The sequence below is a fragment of the Coregonus lavaretus genome, assembly GCF_964263955.1.
Source record: "Coregonus lavaretus genome assembly, chromosome: 27".
In the NCBI taxonomy this organism is placed as follows: Eukaryota; Metazoa; Chordata; class Actinopteri; order Salmoniformes; family Salmonidae; genus Coregonus; species Coregonus lavaretus.
Window position 1 is genome coordinate 6,701,736 of NC_140014.1, and position 13,809 is coordinate 6,715,544.

The 13,809-nt window shown below is 41.8% G+C and overlaps 2 protein-coding genes across 2 annotated transcripts in view; one reads left to right on the plus strand and one right to left on the minus strand.

The window, feature by feature from the left end:
- The window catches only part of LOC311103132 (transcriptional repressor protein YY1-like), a 964,063-nt gene that overhangs the window by 340,380 nt on the left and 609,874 nt on the right, over positions 1–13,809 (plus strand). The window lies entirely within an intron of this gene.
- LOC311103120 (MAM domain-containing glycosylphosphatidylinositol anchor protein 2-like) overlaps positions 1–13,809 on the minus strand; it is a gene marked incomplete at its 3' end in the record, with an annotated part of 221,901 nt that overhangs the window by 202,830 nt on the left and 5,262 nt on the right. The gene's annotated exons all lie outside the window — the stretch shown is intronic.

Here is a 13,809-nt window from a genome sequence, read left to right on the forward strand (position 1 = left end):
TCTCCACTGTGTAATGGGAACATCTAGTAGAAAATCTGCAACGCCATGTTTAGAGGCTCTGCAGTTAAAAATAGCAGCAGGATTACAAATATCACAGGGAATACATTTTGATATGGGAGGTACAAGTAGCACAGTAAAGATGTGAAAGCTAGATTAAACACAATCAGAGGGAAAGCTATTACTGGCTGAATAAATATGCTTTATCATGTATCCGTACCCACATCCACACCCACACATGCAGTCGGAGCAAGACCTAGCCTTTTGGGGACCCTAAGTGAAATTGGATGTTTTAGAGTTAATTTCCTGCAATTCTACACATTTTTTATATATCTGACTGAGAGTGACTAACAAAATCAAATGGGGGCCCCCGGTCGGTAATTAGACTATAATTACTACAAGTTTAGATAGCTGGCCGCCTGACCAATTTACAATAAAACAATTTTTTAGCTAACATGGGCTATTTGAGTGACTGTCAAACACAGCTGATACACATTTCTACATTGCACCTTGTGTATTCTACTATTATAACTCAACAGTAAGTTGAGACCCCGATGGGAGTCCTTTTTTGTCAGGCCTACGAAAGTTGGGCCGCCGCCAGTTGCCCATCCCTTCCTTGTGCTTAAGCAATCCAAAAGCATCAGTTAATAATGTAAACTGGCAACCTCGTCCTACGTGCTACGTGTGTTCATTAGTAAATGCTATGGCTATTTATCATAACCACACAGCACTGCGCAAAGCCAACCAATAACGAGCTTTGGCTTTACTTGTTGGCCTCCAGATGTTAGGATGACTGATTCCTGCACTACACCCTTTTGGTGAGTGTGCAGTGAGGTGTTCTCTGCGTAATAAGGGTAATAACAGGAAGAAGGGGAGATGGAAAAGAAGCAAGCCAGGCTGCCGACCCAACCTGACCACTAGTGTATATGGGGCCACACTCTCCTGAGGTCACAGTAGTGGAAATGGAAAGAGCATCTCCTCAAACCCATGGGCAAATCTCTGATGCTAAGACGTCCAATGGCATTACCACCTGTAGCCCCTCCGTCTTGTCCTGGCAAGTCACACAATAGAAATTCACCGGCCACTTTATTTATTTGGTACACCCATCTAGGGCTGTGGCGGTCATGACATTTTATCAGACAGTTATTGTCATGCAAAAGACTGCCAGTCTCACGGTAATTTACTGTTAATTAACGTAAACACGTTTAGCATCTCCAGGCCTCCACGCATAAGAGCTGCATACAAGCCGCTGATGCGCACCTTTGGAACATCTACATTTTTTAAAAAGTCGAATAAATCAATTTAATATACACCATCACAATAAATCCATTATTTATTTTTGTCACGTCTAAAGAAACATTCTGATATGAAGAAAATGTATTTCAGAAGAACAGAATATAAATTGGCCCACTCTATCTGGCTAATCTCCATGCCATAGGCTTGTTCATTTAGCTGAAAAGGTATGCTTCAACAGTGGCTTTCGAAATAATTCACCCCCCTTGGCATTTTTCCTATTTTGTAGCCTTACAACCTGGAATTAAAATGAATTTTTGGGGGGTTTGTATCATTTGATTTACACAACATGCCTACCACTTGGAAGATGCAAAATATTTTTTATTGTGAAACAAACAAGAAATAAGACCAGAAAACAGACAACTTGAGCGTGCATAACTATTCCCCCCCCCCCCCCCCCCCTATGAGCTTGGCACATCTAGCCACTGGGATTTTTGCCCATTATTCAAGGCAAAACTGCTCCAGCTCCTTCAAGTTGGATGGGTTCCGCTGGTGTACAGCAATCTTTAAGTCATACCACAGATTCTCAATTGGATTGAGGTCTGGGCTTTGACTAGGCCATTCCAATACATTTACATGTTTCCCCTTAAACCACTCGAGTCTTGCTTTAGCAGTATGCTTACGGTCATTGTCCTGATGGAAGGTGAACCTCCGTCTCAGTCTCAAATCTCTGGAAGACTGAAACAGGTTTCCCTCAAGAATTTCCCTGTATTTAGCACCATTCCTTCAATTCTGACCAGTTTCCCAGTCCCTGCCGATGAAAAACATCCCCACAGCATGCTGCCACCACCATGCTTCACTGTGGGGATGGTGTTCTTGGGGTGATGAGAGGTGTTGGGTTTGCGCCAGACATAGCGTTTTCCTTGATGGCCAAAAATCTCAATTTGAGTCTCATCTGACCAGAGTACCTTCTTCCACGTTTGGGGAGTCTCCCACATGCCTTTTGGCAAACACCAAACGTGTTTGCTTATTTTTTTCTTTAAGCAATGGCTTTTTTCTGGCCACTCTTCTGTAAAGCCCAGGTCTATGGAGTGTATGGCTTAAAGTGGTCCTATGGACAGATACTCCAATCTCAGCTGTGGAGCTTGCAGCTCATTCAGGGTCATCTTTGGTCTCTTTGTTGCCTCTCTGATTAATGCCCTCCTTGCCTGGTCTGTGAATTTTGGTGGGCGGCCTTCTCTTGGCAGGTTTGTTGGATTTAATGGTGCTCCGTGGGATGTTCAAAGTTTCGGATATTTTTTTATAACCCAACCCTGATCTGTACTTCTCCACAACTTTGTCCCTGACCTGTTTGGAGAGCTCCTTAGTCTTCATGGTGCCGCTTGCTTGGTGGTGCCACTTCCTTAGCGGTGTTGCAGACTCTGGGGCCTTTCAGAACAGGTGTATATATACTGAGATCATGTGACACTTAAATAAAGTCCACCTGTGTGCAATCTAACTAATTATGTGACTTATGAAGGTAATTGGTTGCACCAGATCTTATGTAGGGGCTTCATAGCAAAAGGGGTGAATACATATGCACACACCACGTTTTCGTTATTTATTTTTTCAGAATTTTTTGAAACAAGTTAGTTTTTTCATTCCACTTCACCTTGACTATTTTGTGTATGTCCATTACATGAAATCCAAATAAAAATCCACTTAAATTACAGGTTGTGATGCAGCAAAATAGGAAAAACGCCAAGGAGGATGAATACTTTTTCAAGGCACTGTAATTCCCATGCCATTATTTTATATTATATGATTTTACAGTAAGAAGAATATAATAGAAAGGATAATCTTCCCATTCCGGAGCGAGTGCGCATATGAAGTGGCTATGTTGAGCGTAAAAGTGATCATTTGAAACAGGTCCTATACACTAGATTTAGAGTTATTTGGCAACTTTGTGAATGTTACAAACCTTAGAATGTCTTAGAAATCAAAACATATATGGGCTGCATGATGCGACTATAGGCTATTGAGGCATTGAGAAAGTCACAAAAAAAACTTGCGTTCTGTTCCTTGCCTCAGGCTGCACAGCTGTTCTCTCATCAAGTGGTCATATTTTCACCCATCAGACTATTCTCAATGTATCGTTCCTTTACTAATATGTAAAATTAGTTTTGATTTAGAATGGCCCATTATCAAAGGGGCAGGAACAGGGGCAGGGGAAAAAGACATGTCATCTGTATGCACTCGAATAGCGAATTATGGCTGGTAGGCTACTTCGGTTTTATAGCAGAGCTGTGCTTAATATGAGCAGCTGAGAAATAAATATAAGAACGCTTATTTCACTCCAGGCATCAACCACAGTTTGAGGAGCATGCTCTCACTGCACGACAGGTGATTTTCTTTCCAAACTCTGCATACCATGGGCTCTCCAACCCTGTTCCTGCAGCTACCCAGTGCTTAATTTGGGAAACCAAGTGAAATCTGTTCGGGAACATCAATAGTAAAATGTTTCGCAACTAAACATATTTCACTAAACTGTTGACAGCCTCTCTGCATGCTCGAGAAAGGAATAAAGGAGAGAGAGGAGGAGATGGAAACGCATGGTAGTGAGATATTCTGTATAGCTAAAGGTAATGTGCCACCGAATTAATTATGAAAATAAAAAACATTCCTCTTCAAAATCAAATACAAATTCACTATAATTGTAGGCTACCTGTAAGCTGCCCTGCACAATCAATTAACCAAAAGCATCGGCCAGGCCGCTCTCCCAGAATCATGGATAGAAATTTGAGCGTAGCATAAGGTCCATAAAGTCCATCCAGTATGTATAACAATACAAAGTCCACACTCAAAGGTGATTACTCTAAATTGTTTAATTTTGGGGTATAGGCTAGACCAATTATGTACCATCTTAAATCAGTTTTGTTTTATGTTTTTCTGCCATGGGTAATATGCGATAGGCTATGTATTGTATAACGGCACAATCATATTTTTTTCAGGGGGGTTTTCGGACTTGGGCTCATAAGCCTATGCGAATGCATAAGCTCTAATATGCATATGGTTGTTTTGAATTAATCATCACCTTAGAATGCTGTCCATTTTGTTGTGATATGCTTTGAAACAACATCCACAACGACCATGTTTTACACTCAGTTTCAACCTGCTGTTGAACTTCTTTAACTTGATCATCACAGTGAGGCAAGTTTTGAAAGCACTATACTGTTTTGATGTGTTTGATGTGATTTTCGATTGCATTTGCATTGATGTGAGAGTGGTTAGAGGGACAATAGAGCCCTGAGTACCATGTCATTAGGACCTGATGGTCATTAGTAAGTTGGGTACTACCAAAGATATGTTGTAGTGGAGTAGGGGCCTGAGGGCACACAGTGTGCTGTGATCTGTTATGTTTTTTTAAATGTATAACTGCCTTAATTTTGCTGGACCCCAGGAAGAGTAGCTGCTGCCTTGGCAGGGATCCATAATAAACACAAATACAAAGCATGTCCAGAGTTCATAAGAGGAGCTTACCGTGACTCAACGGTCACATGGAATTGTACTGCGGTCATGACTCATGACTGCCGGAGTGGCGGTAATACGGTCACCGCAACAGCCTTACACCCATCTAGTACCAGATCGGACCCCTCTTTGCCTCCATAACAGCCTGAATTCTTCAGGGCATTCTACAAGGCGTCGGAAACGTTCCACAGGGATGTTGGTCCATGCTGACGCGATGGTATCACGCAGTTGCTGCAGATTGGACGGCGGTACATTCATGCTGCGAACAGCCCGTTCCATGTCATCCCAAAGATGCTCTATTGGGTTGAGGTCTGGGGACAGCGCAGGCCACTGTAGCAAACTGCACTCGCTGTCATGTTCCAGGCAATGTTTTTCCACTCCTCAATTGTCCAGTGTTGGGTGATTGCGTGCCCACTGGAGCCGCTTCTTCTTGTTTTTAGCTGATGGAAGTGGAACCCAGTGTGGTCGTCTGCTGCAATAGCCGATCCGTGACAAGAATCAACAAGTTGTGAATTCTGAGATGCCGTTCTGCACACCACTGTTGTACTGTGCCATTATTTGTCTGTTTGTGGTCCACCTGTTAGCTTGCACAATTCTTGCCATTCTCCTCTGACCTCTCTCATCAACAAGCTATTTTTCGCCCACAGGACTGCCGCTGACTGGACATTTTTGTTTGTCGCACCATTCTCCGTAAACCCTAGACACTGTCGTGCGTGAAAAGCCCAGAAAGGCGGCCAATTCTGAGATACTGGATCTGGCGTGCCTGGCACCGACGATCATACCACGCTCAGTCGCTTAGGTCACTAGTTTTGCCCATTCTAACGTTCAATCAAAAAGTAACTGAATGCCCCAATGCCTGTCTGCCCGCTTCATATAGCAAGCCACGGCCACGTGACTCACTGTCAGTAGGAGCGATCCATTTTCGTGAACGGGGTGGTGTACCGGTGAGTGTCTATTGTATATCATGTGACACGATATATCGTATTTTGTGTGACACGATACATTGAATATCCTGTGACATTATACATCGTAACTACAGTGCCATACCTAACTATTCCACATAGGCTTAATCTGGCAGTCACAAAGGAGGTGCGTCTTTTGCACACATCTGCTATCTGTGACCTTCAACCCATTTCCAACCTCTTATACCCACTCTGTTATAGTTGGTCCATTTGGAGAGAGCTGTTAACAATAGGTTCTGTCATAATTCTGATTTATCATGTTAAACTGTAATTATAATATATTCACAATACTCAATTTGGACCACGTGACAAATTCAAGTGTTTGGCATTGTGTGCAACGAATCAACAAAATATCCATTGACATCAATAGAATATCACTGTGTCGGATTCTCTTAGTGCAAATTACCAGTCTAGCACTGACCCTGAGGAAGGATAGTGTCTTTTCCGCTTCATTGAGAGGGCTTCAGTTTTTCTAATCTACAACTGGCCTCTCCAGTGGTCTGTGAACCGAGCATTTGCCTAATCTGTGTGTGTTGATAAAACATCCAGTCCTCTCTCTCTGGCAGATGGGTTCTTAAGGCCAAAGAATGCCATTATGTGCGCGATGCAGATTAACGAGGGGCAAATGAGCAGATACATTCAGTCACACAATATCACTGTCTGTCAACAAACGGATGTCTTTCCATGCAATAGGCTATATCCTTTCCTTACATGCAATATATCCAACATTATTTCAGTCAATGAGAGGGATGTGAATGCAATAACAATGTAATGCCAAAATGTGGTAGAAACGAGGTTGTGAAAGAGACCTATTTTCCATGTTCCAACCAGTCGTATAATAGAGTAACGTGTAACGTGGTTATGTAGCCTAATTGTGTATCACAACAATCTTGACTCCTTAGCAGATGATAATTAGCTGGGAAACAGAGGGGAAAATAAACAAATAAATACATTTAAAAGATTTATTGAATTAGGGAGACTTTTCATGGTGAGTCATTTATACTCAAAATGTTCCTGTACTTCGCCCTTTTGTTCTCTCTGGTTAACATTTTATTAATTAACGTCTTGGCCTCGCAGGTAACCTTTCAGACCTTTCTGCAGTTTCTTCTGCAGAAAGTACCAATGGAGAAAAAAACATGCAGAGGGCTGCTGATACAGTAATTTAACTCCAAAATGAAATAAATATTTGGACTGCTGTGAACACTATCCGCACTCGGGAGCTCAAAAAGGGTGGTTTCGGTCCGATTCAATTCGCACCGTGGTTCGCTGCAAGTGAGAAGGCAGTCAGGACCAAACACAGGAAAAGAACCAGAGTCACAGTGTTATCGGTTGTTTGATATAGCAGCGCATTATGAGCGAATCCGATGCAGATTAGGTGAGACGGGGGCTATACAGGGGATATAGGCTTCTGAATATAGCCTATTCATATCGCAGTTAGAGTGGCTATTGCGCTGTTTCCTCCCGCATGTTGTTGGAAGACCAGAGCGAAAGTAATATTTTAGATTGGATCACAAGTGATGCATCATGATAATCATAGATGATAATGTGAGCATTTGTGTCCAATAAACAAACACTTGCATGGACACGTGGTTTTGTTTAGGTGTTTTCATTTGTTTGACATTTGGCAATGTGAAACCAACAGGACGAAATGAAAAAAATACAATGTATCAAATAATCGAACTCGGATTCCAACTATAGCTCCAAACTATTTTTGAAAACCAACTAAGGGGGAAAACGTGCCCTAGTTCAGGAAAAACGCTCCAAACCAATTTGGTGTGAAAGCCCCCTAAATGTAATGGGTATTGTGTTCTCAACCTCCAAAGACCTCTCAAGATCACATAAATATTGATTTCAAAGCTTGGCTTCTGTTCAGTGGACACTGGGCGTAGGAGCGACTCTGACATTGGGAGAGGACACATTTTGCTACGGGGGTCCGGGATAAAAAAAAAATTTAAACAGGTTTTAAATGTGACACGTTTCAGGAAGCTAGGCGTATGTCGCATGTCACTTATTCACAGGAGAGGCATTTGAATATCTTATTTATTATTATTTTTATATGCGTTTTTTGGCAGAAATGCCTTTTGGAACATGTGAACTTTGATGTGCCTTAATAACAAACTTGTATTTAATCTGTAAGTACAAATAAAATGGTTAAATTACGAGCCTAGTTGGTTTAGCCATGGAAAAAGACAGGAACCTTCCCGCTAGCCATGATTGGCTGAGATAATGGATGGGCTGGACATGCCAGGAGATGAGCTTGGATTGGTTTGCCATGTAGCATGCGTCTGTCTATAACGTGAGCTGCTCAGTATGTGTTGATAATCCTTTCTACCACAGCTTTTTTTTAAATATATAACGTTAGCCATCGAGAACAACAAAAGTTTTGCTACTTTTCTCAACAACATTGATGCCCTGAATTTAGCAGGCGCTATCGACAGATCAGTTGAGAAAAGTTGTGATGGGCTACTTTCTGCACATGCTATGGTCAGTGTGAACCAGCATGACTTGACACAACGCTGGCCCATCAAGATGTAGCTACAAACAAAACAGAGTTAAATGGTTCTAGTCTGCCGTGATGCGTTCATCCATGCATACAGGCAAGAGTCTAGCTACATTTTCAGATATTATACGTTTCTAATTTAGTCAGAAAGTCATTTTCATTGCAAGTTAAAACGTACTGTTCGCTAGCTAGCGAACGTTAGCTTGCTGGCTCGCTAGCTAACGTTACGTGTATGATCTGTGTAGTAATATAATTCAAATCTGAAAAATTATTTGCATTGCTAGTTAATGTTTTTTTTCCTTTTTTTTCTAGGGGGTAGATCAGCTTTAATATTGCAGATAGATTGTAACTTCCATCAATGTAATTGTCTGCATCACTTCCAATTCCCCATATGTTTTTTTTCTCTCGCAAATATATATATATATATATATATATATATATATATATATATATATATATATATATATATATATATATATATATATATATATATATATATATATATATATATATATATATATATATATATATATATATATATATATATATATAATAAACACACACGTATGTATGTATATATACACACACACACACACACACATATATTTATACACACACATACATGTATGTATGTCTGTATACATACAGTGGGGAGAACAAGTATTTGATACACTGCCGATTTTGCAGGTTTTCCTACTTACAAAGCATGTAGAGGTCTGTCATTTTTATCATAGGTACACTTCAACTGTGAGAGACGGAATCTAAAACAAAAATCCAGAAAATCACATTGTATGATTTTAAGTAATTAATTTGCATTTTATTGCATGACATAAGTATTTGATACATCAGAAAAGCAGAACTTAATATTTGGTACAGAAACCTTTGTTTGCAATTACAGAGATCATACATTTCCTGTAGGTCTTGACCAGGTTTGCACACACTGCAGCAGGGATTTTGGCCCACTCCTCCATACAGACCTTCTCCAGATCCTTCAGGTTTCGGGGCTGTCGCTGGGCAATACGGACTTTCAGCTCCCTCCAAAGAAGTTCTATTGGGTTCAGGTCTGGAGACTGGCTAGGCCGCTCCAGGACCTTGAGATGCTTCTTACGGAGCCACTCCTTAGTTGCCCTGGCTGTGTGTTTCGGGTCGTTGTCATGCTGGAAGACCCAGCCACGACCCATCTTCAATGCTCTTACTGAGGGAAGGAGGTTGTTGGCCAAGATCTCGCGATACATGGCCCCATCCATCCTCCCCTCAATACGGTGCAGTCGTCCTGTCCCCTTTTCAGAAAAGCATCCCCAAAGAATGAGGTTTCCACCTCCATGCTTCACGGTTGGGATGGTGTTCTTGGGGTTGTACTCATCCTTCTTCTTCCTCCAAACACAGCGAGTGGAGTTTAGACCAAAAAGCTCAATTTTTGTCTCATCAGACCACATGACCTTCTCCCATTCCTCCTCTGGATCATCCAGATGGTCATTGGCAAACTTCAGATGGGCCTGGACATGTGCTGGCTTGAGCAGGGGGACCTTGTGTGCGCTGCAGGATTTTAATCCATGACAGCGTAGTGTGTTACTAATGGTTTTCTTTGAGACTGTGGTCCCAGCTCTCTTCAGGTCATTGACCAGGTCCTGCCGTGTAGTTCTGGGCTGATCCCTCACCTTCCTCATGATCATTTATGCCCCACGAGGTGAGATCTTGCATGGAGCCCCAGACCGAGGGTGATTGACCGTCATCTTGAACTTCTTCCATTTTCTAATAATTGCGCCAACAGTTGTTGCCTTCTCACCAAGCTGCTTGCCTATTGTCCTGTAGCCCTTCCTAGCCTTGTGCAGGTCTACAATTTTATCCCTGATGTACTTACACAGCTCTCTGGTCTTGGCCATTGTGGAGAGGTTGGAGTCTGTTTGATTGAGTGTGTGGACAGGTGTCTTTTATACAGGTAACGAGTTCAAACAGGTGCAGTTTGAACAGGTAATGAGTGGAGAACAGGAGGGCTTCTTAAAGAAAAAACTATCAGGTCTGTGAGAGCCGGAATTCTTACTGGTTGGTAGGTGATCAAATACTTATGTCATGCAATAAAATGCGAATTAATTACTTAAAAATCATACAATGTGATTTTCTGGGTTTTTGTTTTAGATTCCGTCTCTCACAGTTGAAGTGTACAGTGGGGGAAAAAAGTATTTAGTCAGCCACCAATTGTGCAAGTTCTCCCACTTAAAAAGATGAGAGAGGCCTGTAATTTTCATCATAGGTACACGTCAACTATGACAGACAAAATGAGAAGAAAGAAAATCAAGAAAATCACATTGTAGGATTTTTTATGAATTTATTTGCAAATTATGGTGGAAAATAAGTATTTGGTCAATAACAAAAGTTTCTCAATACTTTGTTATATAGCCTTTGTTGGCAATGACACAGGTCAAACGTTTTCTGTAAGTCTTCACAAGGTTTTCACACACTGTTGCTGGTATTTTGGCCCATTCCTCCATGCAGATCTCCTCTAGAGCAGTGATGTTTTGGGGCTGTCGCTGGGCAACATGGACTTTCAACTCCCTCCAAAGATTTTCTATGGGGTTGAGATCTGGAGACTGGCTAGGCCACTCCAGGACCTTGAAATGCTTCTTACGAAGCCACTCCTTCGTTGCCCGGGCGGTGTGTTTGGGATCATTGTCATGCTGAAAGACCCAGCCACGTTTCATCTTCAATGCCCTAGCTGATGGAAGGAGGTTTTCACTCAAAATCTCACGATACATGGCCCCATTCATTCTTTCCTTTACACGGATCAGTCGTCCTGGTCCCTTTGCAGAAAAACAGCCCCAAAGCATGATGTTTCCACCCCAATGCTTCACAGTAGGTATGGTGTTCTTTGGATGCAACTCAGCATTCTTTGTCCTCCAAACACGGCGAGTTGAGTTTTTACCAAAAAGTTCTATTTTGGTTTCATCTGACCATATGACATTCTCCCAATCCTCTTCTGGATCATCCAAATGCACTCTAGCAAACTTCAGACGGGCCTGGACATGTACTGGCTTAAGCAGGGGGACACGTCTGGCACTGCAGGATTTGAGTCCCTGGCGGCGTAGTGTGTTACTGATAGTAGGCTTTGTTACTTTGGACCCAGCTCTCTGCAGGTCATTCACTAGGTCCCCCCATGTGTTTCTGGGATTTTTGCTCACCGTTCTTGTGATCATTTTGACCCCACGGGGTGAGATCTTGCGTGGAGCCCCAGATCAAGGGAGATTATCAGTGGTCTTGTATGTCTTCCATTTCCTAATAATTGCTCCCACAGTTGATTTCTTCAAACCAAGCTGCTTACCTATTGCAGATTCAGTCTTCCCAGCCTGGTGCAGGTCTACAATTTTGTTTCTGGTGTCCTTTGACAGCTCTTTGGTCTTGGCCATAGTGGAGTTTGGAGTGTGACTGTTTGAGGTTGTGGACAGGTGTCTTTTATACTGATAACAAGTTCAAACAGGTGCCATTAATACAGGTAACGTGTGGAGGACAGAGGAGCCTCTTAAAGAAGAAGTTACAGGTCTGTGAGAGCCAGAAATCTTGCTTGTTTGTAGGTGACCAAATACTTATTTTCCACCATAATTTGCAAATAAATTCATAAAAAATCCTACAATGTGATTTTCTGAATTTCTTTTTCTCAATTTGTCTGTCATAGTTGACGTGTACCTATGATGAAAATTACAGGCCTCTCTCATCTTTTTAAGTGGGAGAACTTGCACAATTGGTGGCTGACTAAATACTTTTTTCCCCCACTGTACCTATGATAAAAATTACAGACCTCTACATGCTTTGTAAGTAGGAAAACCTGCAAAATTGGCAGTGTATCAAATACTTGTTCTCCCCACTGTACATGACACTACAATATTCTATGGCAGCAAAATTTGCACCCAAATAACATTACATGTGGATATTTATTTTATTTTTTATTTTTAAAGCTATGTAACTGAATATCTAGAATTAGAACAATATAAAACATTCTTAAAGTTGGCCAAACTCTCTAAATATATGGCTCTGGCTACATCCAGTGTCCAGATGGTTTGAACATTACATATGGTTTTTGCCGCTGGTGCAAAAAATTGGTCATTTAGCGAATAATATCCATTACATTTGTCTATTCAGTCGTAAGTTAGGTTTCTCCAAATATTTTTTCCACAATTAGGAACGTAATCAGAACCTTATTCATTTAGGCTAACCCCTAGCTTAGTCAGCCAGATGCGGTGATAGACCGCTGTCACTTTCAGCTGTTCGCGTGCTGGCTACCTAACATTGTGTTAGATTTGAGCTCTTGAGTGTCGTGGACCTTTTGGTTAGGGATCCCTTTAACAGTTTGGCGCCTGTGATATCTGTTCCTGTTGTCTGAAAGAGGAACAACCTCACGAAAAGGAGAGCGCCAACATCCAGCGACGGAAAACAATAGGCTACTGGCTGCAAACGTACAGAGGTTGCAAACAGTGGGCTGTGTCACTCCGACGATAAGAATCAATCCATCCTTGACCAGCAAATTCATTGCGACCGACTGTCAATGTCCTTATTATTCTTTAAATCCTTCCCTAAAGTGTATATAACTCAAACTCAAAAAGCTTCCCTTGATTTATCCTAATAATTGCGGTGTTGAGCTAGTGCGTAGCAGACAACTAATTATTGTATGACCTGTGTTTGTAGAATGTTAAGTCCCCTATTGACTGAGGTGATTGAAGCTACAGCAACAAGGTGATAATGTCTGGAGTCAATTTAGCTTGTGGGGGGAGGGGATTTCCCCCAGTCCACTCATTATGCCATCATTGACTTGAATGGGGACACCGTTCTATTCATTCTATTTCTAAGGCAGCACATGCAGTCAGGAGCAGAGGAAATTAGAAAATGTGCGTTCCAAAACACATATGTGTTTTGTGTGAAAAACAGGAACACCTGTTCTTTCCATTACATAGACTGACCAGGTGAATCCAGGTGAATGCTATGATCCCTTATTTATGTCACCTGTTAAATCCACTTCAATCAGTGTAGATGAAGGGGAAGAGACAGGTTAAATAAGGATTTTCAAGCCTTGAGACAACTGAGACATGGATTGTGTATGTGTGCCATTCAGAGGGTGAATAGGCAAGACAAAAGATTGAAGTGCCTTTGAACGGGGTATGGTAGTAGGTGCCAGGCGCACCGGTTTGAGTGTGTCAACAACTGTACAGCTGCCGGGTTTTTCACGCTCAACAGTTACCCGTGTGTATCAAGAATGGACCACCACCCAAAGAACATCCAGCCAACTTGACATAACTGTGGGAAGCGTTGGAGTCAACATGGGCCAGCATCCCTGTGGAATGCTTTTGACACCTTGTAGTCCACGCCCTGACAAATTGAGGCTGTTCTTAGGGCAAAAGGGGGTGAAACTCAATAGTAGAAACGTGTTCCTAATGTTTTGTACACTCAGTGTATGTTTTTTTTTGTTGCTATTTGAACAGTTATTAGGGAGACTGCGGTCATTTGACTGGCCAATTACCGTCATCCAAAATTCCATGACCTTCACAGCCCTACTTCTGACGTCAAATAGTGATCTCCTTCGACCTGATCCCAGAGCGATGGGATTTACCCACTAGTACAGCATAT